At 39.3% G+C, this 10,004-nt stretch overlaps 1 pseudogene; it reads right to left on the bottom strand.

The window, feature by feature from the left end:
* Nucleotides 1-7,398: 7,398 nt before the first annotated feature.
* LOC149391657 (uncharacterized) lies at nucleotides 7,399-8,386 on the bottom strand (annotated as a pseudogene).
* Nucleotides 8,387-10,004: the final 1,618 nt, after the last annotated feature.

Here is a 10,004-nt window from a genome sequence, read left to right as displayed (position 1 = left end):
TGTGAGATATTTACCGATCATAAGAGCTTAAAGTATATTTTCACTCAAAAGGAGTTGAATATGAGGCAAAGAAGGTGGCTAGAATTGGTTAAGGACTACGACTGTGGTATCCATTACCACCCCGGAAAGGCAAACGTGGTAGCAGATGCCTTAAGTAGGAAGGGTGAGGCTAGTCTATCGATGATCCGAGCTTTATCTCCTCAACTCACTGATGAAATCAACAATTTAGGGGTTGAAATTATCACACAAGGATTAGCCAATATGACCTTACAGTCAGATCTTTTTGAGAGGATCAAGGAAGCGCAAATGCGTGATCCGGAGATGTCAAAGTTGAAGGACGATGCGTTGGAAAGCCAAGAGTCAAAATTTTCCATTTCGGAGAATGATGTACTTTTTTTCGATGGACGGATTTGTGTACCCAACGAAGATGAGTTACGAAGGCAAATTCTTACCGAAGCACATGAGACACCGTATTCAGTTCACCCAGGTTCCACAAAGATGTATCAAGACCTCCGAGAACACTTTTGGTGGAACGGAATGAAGGGTGACGTTGCAAAGTTTGTCAGTAAATGTCTTACCTGCCAGAAAGTGAAAGTCGAACATCAACGACCAGCTGGAGAATTACAGCCAATCGAAGTTCCTGAATGGAAGTGGGAACAAATCACAATGGATTTTGTGGTTGGATTACCTAAGACGGTTGAGGGTTATGATGCTATCTAGGTAGTAGTGGACCGTTTGACCAAGTCTGCTAGATTCATCCCGATGAAGGTCACGTACTCCGTGGAGAAGTTGGGTGAGTTATACGTGAATAACGTGGTGAGACTGCACGGCGTTCCTCTATCCATCATTTCTGATCGCGATGGTCGTTTCACTTCTAACTTCTGGAGGTGTGTGCAAAAGTCGCTGGGATCGCAACTAAAGTTTAGCACCGCTTTTCATCCCCAAACGGATGGCCAATCCGAGAGGACGATTCAGACCCTAGAGGATATGCTAAGGTCATGTGTCATGGATTTTGGTGGGAGTTGGAGTAAGAGGCTGCCACTTATTGAATTCTCATACAACAACAGCTACCAAGCCTCAATCGGCGTTGCACCGTATGAAGCTCTCTATGGGAGAAAGTGCCGATCTCCAATTCACTGGTTTGAAGCGGGAGAAAATAATCTCGAGAAAACAGATTTTATCCGAGACACAACAGAGGCTATCAAGAAAATTCGTGATCGAATGGGAACTGCCCAAACTCGACAGAAAAGTTACGCCGATAAGAGAAGACGACCTTTGGAATTTCAAGTTGGAGATTTGGTGTTCTTGAAGGTAGCACCTCTCAAGGGTGTGATGAGGTTCGGCAAGAAGGGAAAGTTGAGCCCGAGGTACATTGGTCCTTTCGAGATCATAGAAAGAATCGGAAAAGTAGCCTACCGTCTAGCCCTGAATCCCGAGTTAGCATTGGTGCACAATGTGTTTCATGTCTCGATGCTCAAGAAGTACCTACCTGACCCAACGCACGACTTAATCCAAGAGCCCATTGAAGTTCACGAAGAATTGACATATGAAGAGAAACCTGTCCAGATTCTCGATCGAGAAGAGAAAGTTTTGAGGAACAAGGTGATTCCTTTGGTAAAAGTGCTATGGCGGAATCATAAGATAGAAGAAGCTACTTGGGAACGGGAAGAAGACATGAAAACACGATATCCCGATATTTTCAGAGAGTTTTAGTATGTCCAAGTAAGAATTCTTATGTTTTTCCCGACTTTTGTTAATTTTCGGGACGAAAATTCTAATAAGAAGGGGAGATTGTGAAATCCCAAATTTTTTAGCTGAATTAAAAAGCTAAAATTTTTGTGTTCAAGTTACGTTAGTTTTTTTTTAATAAAGTAGTAGTAAATGATTTATTTATGTGGTAGTTTTTGAAGTTTTATTTTTATGTGTTCTTTAGAGTGTTTTTGAATTTAATATACTCTTTAGATTATAAAATGTGGATATAATATATATAAGTTATATAATATTTATAAGTTATATATTATAAATAAGTTATTATATATACTTTATATATATATATATATATATATTATGAGAAGTTAACGTAATATATATATATATATATATATATATTATAAGAAGTTAACGTAATATATATATATATATATGTATATATGAATTGAATAATATATATATTATGTGCGATATATATATATATATATATATATATATATATATATATATATATATATTTATATAAAGGTTACTGAATGTGCGAATGTGATCAGCGTGTAGTTTAGGTTATAATAATAATAATAATAACAATTAATATATTAATATTAGAAGTAGGATTAGGGTTTGGGTTTTTAGGATTTGAGCTTTTAGGGTTTATTTAAACCCTATTTAAGCATCTCCTCCTCTTTTTTTTAACGCTTCTTCTCTGCTCTCTCTCCCCCATTCCTCTTTTGGTTTGAAAAATTCGTAGCTCCTAATAGGTATGCTTTCTTTTCTCTCTGATTCGGATTCCCTGAAAACGTTTTCTTAAAATGCTTGTGCTGGTTTCAAAAAAATTGTTTTTGCGTTGATTCTTTTTGGAAACGTTAGTTGTAAGTGTCTTCTATCTAAATCTGCAATCGAAAAATATTTTTATGAAATACAGAATATTTTCCGATTATTTTCAAATCGGCGCACAGACCTGAAACCTATTCCCGATTTTCAGACTTTAAACGCTTACTTTGGATTCAACAAATTTGGTTTTGCGTTGATTCTTTTTGGAAACTTTAGGTTTAAATGTCTTATATCTAAACCTTTAATCGAAAAATAATTTTATCAAATACTGAATATTTTCTGATTATTTTCAAAACGGTGCGCAGACAGTTTTTGACAAAAACTTTAAAGTTAGATCTTAGCACTTCTTTTATTTTTAATAAATAGTTAAAGTATTATTTTGGCCATGTTGCCTTTACAAAAAGTGCTCAAAATTATATTTTATACGCACTTGTTTTTTTACAAAAGTTTTTCCAGAGTTTCAGTTTTCTCCGAAACCCTAATAGCCAAGGGTATTTTAGTAATTTCACGTCGGATCTCGTTTCTGAAAATTTCCAGAAACTAAGTCATGTATTAAATCCTTTTCTTACCTGATAAGTAATAGTCAACCTTTTTCCGTTTAGGTTCCGAGTCATTAAGAGCATCCTTTTCCTTCGACGGTCTTCGATCGTAATTCCGATATCCAGGTGAGAATAATCTCACTGCAACACGGATTAGTTAAAAATATATATATATATATATATATATATATATAATATGTATTATGTGATATGAAGTATTTATGTATTGTGTGGATTTTTGTGTGTGCGTGGTTGTTCGGAATGTGCTTGTTATGATATGATATGAGGATATGTGAGTTTATGTTAATATCTTATGCTGTGTGTTAGAATACCTATAACACGTCTTATGTTCCTAGCTATGTTATCATGTATGTTTTTATCTTATGTCGCTCATGCTTTTAACGTAATAAACACGATTAATAAGTTAAGTAAGCAAGAGAGTCGTACCGCCTCGAATTACGGAGGTACCTAGAGGAATTTCTCGAGCCGAACTACGGGCTCACATAGAGAGTTCCTCATATGTTTATGTATGTGACGGGGCGTACTATGGGAGGTCGCAGCCCCATGGTTCGTTACCAAAGTGTACACTGAAATCGGTACGGCTACTCTAGGGGATCCCCGAACTAAAATACGATAGACTTTTAATAGGGTATTCTCATGTCACTGTTAATACGAATAACCGGTTCATGCATTTTATTTTTATTGCTTATGTTTTGTGAGTTATAGTTATTCTCGCTGAGCGTTAGCTCACTCTATGTATATACGTCCGTGTTGTAGGTAAACAACATATGAACAAGTGAGGAGGGTGGATCAGCGGCGGCGATAGCGAGAGGGTTGGGTTATGGTTGCCGTTTTCGAAAATAAAAGACTTCCGCTTTGCTTTCAGTTTTTCAATAATCCAAACCCAAGGTTTTATTGTTCATGGTTTAAGTTATGTTTTTCAATTTCGTTAAAGGTTACGACTTTATTTATGGAATTTATTTTACGATGGTATTTTGTTGGTTTTAAATTTTCAGTATGCAACTTCGACTTTTTGGTTGTTTTCGTTCATCAAGTTTAAATGAAAATTTATTTTTAGGTTACGAGTTTTCAAACTTTATATTTTAAGTTATGTTTTAAAAAAAAAATTTTACCTCAAATTTTCTTAAGTTTTAAAAAGTAAGATAAGTAAGACGGTCCGAAAAGTCGGGTCGTCACAGTTGGTAAGACGGTCCGAAAAGTCGGGTCGTCACATTAAACTTCATGAATATATAGGAGACCGAGAAGGTGATATGCGCGTCTTTTGTCCCGAGGAAACATGCTTGATACTAGTAGGATACAATAGTAGCTATAAGAGACACTCGTGATATGTCTTGGGAATGGAAAGAAAAGAAGTCATCCCGAAAATGGGGTAACGCCTACACCAACACCGATGCTCTCGCCAGCTCTTCGAATGTGATAGCAGGTCAGCTTTATATCGCTCATTTTGATGCTTTATTATTGCTTGACTCTGGTGCTACGCATTGCTTTATTTTGTTAGAACTGACTAGGAAATTAGGCGATAGTATAGTGAAAATTAAGAAGGTCTTCAGGACGACATTACCGTCTGGAGATGAGTTGTTATCGGAATACTGTCTGGAAGGAGCACCGATAATTACAAGTGGACAAGAGCTAAAGAGCGATTTCATTGTCTTAGAAATGAAAGACTTTGATGCTATCTTAAGTATGACATTCTTAGGTTAGAATAATGCAATGATCGATTGTTTCCAAAAAATAGTGACTTTCAAACCGGTGATAGGAAAAGAGTTCACCATTGTAGGGAGGCCACTCAAGAATCCAAAGATGATGATGTCAGTGTTACAAGCTAGAAGATTTATGAGTAAAAGGTGTTATGGATTCCTAGCGTCGGTCGTGGACAAAACTAAGTAGGTTGAAGCAAATCCGCATGGCATGCCGGTGGTAAAGGAATATGTTGACGTGTTTCCTAAAGATCTCTTCGGGTTAGCACCCGGCGTGATTTTTCATTCGCAATCAAGTTACTACCCGAAACAGGTCCAATCTCCAAGGCACCCTATCGAATGGCTCCTGCTGAACTCAAGTAGTTGCAAACAGAACTTCTATAGTTTCTGGATAAAGGATTCATTCGCCCAAGTCTTTCACCATATGGAACACTGGTTTTATTCGTGAAAAAGAAAGATGGATCTTTTCACATGTGCACTGACTACAGAGAGCTTAACATGGTTACCGTTAAGAACAAGTATCCGCCCTCTAGGATTTATGATTTGTTTGACCAACTCAATAGAGCAAAGGTATTTTCTAAGATCGACTTGCGATCCGGATATCATCAATTGCGAGTGAAGGAAGATGACATTTTGACGACGGCGTTCCGCACCCGCTATGGTCATTATGAGTTCATAGTCATGCCGTTTGGACTTACTAATGCATTTTCCGCATTCATGGACATGATGAACAAAATCTTTAACGATGTCTTAGATAAATTTGTAATTGTATTCATTGATGACATCCTGATTTACTCTAAGAGTGTCGAAGATCACGAAGAGCATCTGCGAGTTGCACTACAGACATTGAGATAACTTCAGCTTTATGCCAAGTTTTCGAAGTGTGAATTTTGGCTTGATAAGGTTCACACTACTACAAATGTTGGATTATACAACCCACTTTCTACAACGCTTAACATAAGCGTTGTAGAAACTAGGGATTCTACAACGCTTAACATAAGCGTTGTAGAAACTTAGTGTTTCTACAACGCTTATGACTAAGCGTTGTAGAATCCATGTGTTTCTACAACGCTTTTGGATAAGCGTTGTAGAATCTGGGTGATTCTACAACGCTTTTGTAAAGCGTTGTAGAAGAACTTAAATTTCAGATTTCCCACAACGTTAGCACTATCCGTTGTAGAACCGTCGCCGCGGCACCATGTGATATTCGCCGCGGCGAAAACTTTCTACAACGGATAGTGTTAACGTTGTGGGAATGTATAAATTATACATACATATAAGTATATCTACACATATATATATATATATATATATATATATATATATATTGTACTCTCAGAATGTTTTGAACGAACTTATTTTGCTATGTGAAAGAAAAATATTGGAGTGAAGAATTTGAAGATGAAGTTCGTAGTTGAGATAGTTTGTTGACAAACATATTTTAGTTAAACATTTGTATTATTTGATGGTATTACTCTTATAATTATCATATGTGAAATTTATTTTGCATGTATTTTAAAAAGGCCCTATTATATATTTTCTCTTTAGGCCTTCAATTTCGTTAAGCCGGCCCTGTTCATAAGTCTAACCCAATCAAATCCCTTCTAAGTGCTCCACACGCACTCAAGTTAGAGAGGCAAATATTTACCACATGAGAGTAAAATAAATGTTAATCGAATGATTAAGTATTCATGCAGCGGATTACAAAGATCGATGACTGATCTAAGAATCGAAACAAAAGTATCGGATAATCGAATTTAATTGTTGATATTAAACAAAGCCATTCCAGTCCGGCACCATAACTGACCTGAGGAAAAAAAATAGTAAGCATCAATGTTGGCATCAACATCACTGAAATTATTATCAAGGAGCTAATGTTGGATGATGTGATTTTTGCCTATTAAGTTGACGAACCCATTGTTCATCGCTGCCCGAAAAGGATCTTCCCAATCAGAAGGGATTCCCCTTCAGCATCAACAGTGGCGACAAGGCTAAGGAAGGATGAGAACTTAGCTCCATTTACCTCGTCGAAACCGACTAGAATTAGCGATTGTAATGGGAACGTATAACATCATTTAATAATAATAATAAGAATTAATGACATGTTTAGTCCCTGGACTATGTCGTGTGTAACAACTTGGTCCTTCGGCGAAAAAAGCTGTAGCATCGATACCTGGTGAATGTGAGAAAATCACGATTGATCCTTCTGTCAAATTTTTCGTCTATTTAGACAGAAATGTGCTGACGTGGCAGGGTAGTTACCATTTTGCCCATGTTTTAATGGTTTTCCTCTTCTTTTTATATGTTTTCCCTCTTTCTAATTGTTTGGTTTAGTCATTAACGTGTTTGAATTGAACCAGATACAGTGTGCCATTTTCATGGAGATCTAAAGTCTAAACAATGAGATCATATTCGAAATCAAAACTCAGAACTACCTGGAATTATATATCTCAAACAAGAATAAAAATATCCTCAAGCTTAAAATCAAACTCAGATCATATACACTCCAATTGTATATGATCTCCAATTCAATGATAAACTCTGTAATTCAGAAACTAAATTTCCCTAAAAAAAAAAAAAAGTTTAAGAAACTGGAATCAGTATTTCCCTTTCAAAGAATGCCACTTCAATTTCAGTTGAAACCACAAGGGAGGCGATCCGAGGACGCCTCTGTTCAGCCTCGGATCGAAAACATCGAAGTTTGCTTTCCTCAGCCCGTCCAGCGCCGCCTGCGCCGCCACCGCCGGCAACAAAACCGGGCGAGCCTCCGCCGGAACCGTCGGAGCCAAATCTCTTGCCCTCCTCAGGTGATCTCCGGCCACCGAGGCCATCTTGAACACAACGTTGGAGAGACTTTCCCGACGATCATTCAGACTCGGACCTAACCCTAGGCCGTGCTTCTCGGCGACCTCGAGAGGGAGATAGAATCGCTCTCGGCCCCGGCTCGCGTGGTAAGGAATAGATCGGAGGAGAAGGAGGAGCGAGCTCGCTTTTCCGATGTGCGACGCGGCGTGGTCCGCGGGGGCAGAGGCGATTCCGGCGGCCTGGAGAGTGGCGTAGAGGAGACTGGAGGCGGTTTGCTCGCCGTACTTCTCCAGATCGTCGATTCGCCGGGGAACCTCGTCCGGTCCTCTGTTCGCGTCTATGATCCGAGCCTCGACGGAGCGTCTGAGTCAGGCCTTGGTGGTGGTGGTCTTGAGGTGGCCGGAGGCCTCGGAGGCGGAGAGAGCGATCGCGGCGGGGTGGTCGATCGGCTTGGAGGAGGAGAAGATCTTGTCGAGCGCGTCGCGCCACCAGAGGAGTCGCATGAGGCCGATTTGGGGATCGGAAGCGACGTCCTGGAAGTGAATTCAGTGAGAGGTGCGAATGAAGATATTTGGGCTAAGCCCAGGACAGTCCGCTCCGGAAAAAAAAGAGGAGACGTGGAAATTACTTAACTACCCTAGTCGATCAAGCCACGTCAGCACATTTCTGTCTAAATAGACGAAAAATTTGACAGAAGGATCAATCGTGATTTTCTCACATTCACCAGGTATCGATGCTACAGCTTTTTTCGCCGAAGGACCAAGTTGTTACACACGACATAGTCCAGGGACTAAAAATGTCATTAATTCTAATAATAACTACATAGTATAATAATAATAACTACATAGTATTAAACATCTCAGATCCTTACCTGACCACGCGAATCAGCAAACACGGACCCTCACTCCTTCTTCCTCCTCGGATTTTGCGGCGTCGGTCTCACAAGAATCGAACGCTCGACAAACATAAACAAGTCAAAAGAATTCCCGATAGCCTGACCCACTAGTGTTTAAGCCATCATAACTCGAGCTACAAAACTTGAAATCGATTGATTCTAACGGAAAATGAAAGTAGACTCATGTAGCTTTCTAACGAGATATTACAAGCATATATACGACAAGAATAACTATCTCAAAAACAGCCCGTAATTCACTGTTACAATTCTGAAAATCCCGTTTTACTGCTGCGAAACACAAACTTTGGAAATTCATAACTCATTCAATACTCAATGGATTTATATGTTCTTGGTCATTTTAGAAAGCTCATACAGTCTACTATCCATGAAAAATATCCAAAAATAAGAACTCAGATCATATCAGTCTGTCCACGTCGATTTACAGAGGCAGTTCAAACAGTTTTTCTATTTCAAAAATTCGGCCAAATTCAAAACACAACCAAGAAATCCGAAACCAAACACCAATTTCAAGTCCTCAACATCAATAATCGGGTCCAAAGATCAACTAAACACAATCAATTGCTTAGAAATCATCCCGGAATCAAAATCCCCAAATTATGAGCTATAAACCCCAGCTCGAAAATCCATCCGAGAAAGAGACTTCCTCACCTTATTTTCAAGGAATTAGATTCTCCAGCAACCACTCACTCCTTCCTTGGTGGTCGCTCTTGCTCCGGCGTCCTCGCGACTCCCGGCGACGTCTCTTTTCCTCGGCCTGAAGCGCGTGGTGGACGATGTGTCACGGCTGGTGATGGCGCGCCGAATCCTCTCTCTTCTCGGAGAAGAGAGACGGAGGAGATGGTGGTGGCTCGGAGAAGAGAGAGGTAGGGAGATGGTGGTGGCTCGCGGTGGTGGCTCGGAAAAGAGAGAGCGAGGGCGATGGTGGTGGCTCGCGGTGGTGGCTCACGGAGGGAGGGGGGGAGGGCGGGTTTTTTCGGCTGTGACGAAATGAAGAAGACGAACCAGGAAATTGTGTTTTATAAAGTAACCCTAGTAATCAGGTGTGACATGTCGCACCTGATACTCAAATAGGTGCGACTAGTCGCACCTAAAAAAACTATCAGGTGCGACTAGTCGCACCTGATAGTAAAAAAAAAAACAAACTTAAAAATTAATTCCACGTCGGACAAATGAAAAAATGAGGGGGAGAAGTTGAGCCCGCCGAATTTTTTTTAGACTTTCAGGTGCGACTTGTCGCAGCTGAAAGTTTTCAAAACTATTGGGTGCGACTAGTCGCACCCAATACCACTTAAAATCAGCGAAATTTTTTTCTTTTTTGGAGCCCTTTGGGTGCGACTTGTCGCACCTAATGCCCCTCCGCACCAGAAAGTCTTATTTGTAGTAGTGTAGTAAAAATGACATATATATTATAATAATCTGTAATTCTTTATTACTGTATATTTCATCTGTAATATATACATATATATATATATATATATATAT

This window comes from Urtica dioica, chromosome 7 (genome assembly GCF_054948205.1).
Source record: "Urtica dioica subsp. dioica isolate 48M chromosome 7, U.dioica_male_clone48M_v1_H2, whole genome shotgun sequence".
In the NCBI taxonomy this organism is placed as follows: domain Eukaryota; kingdom Viridiplantae; phylum Streptophyta; class Magnoliopsida; order Rosales; family Urticaceae; genus Urtica; species Urtica dioica.
This window is presented reverse-complemented; position numbering and strand designations above follow the sequence as displayed.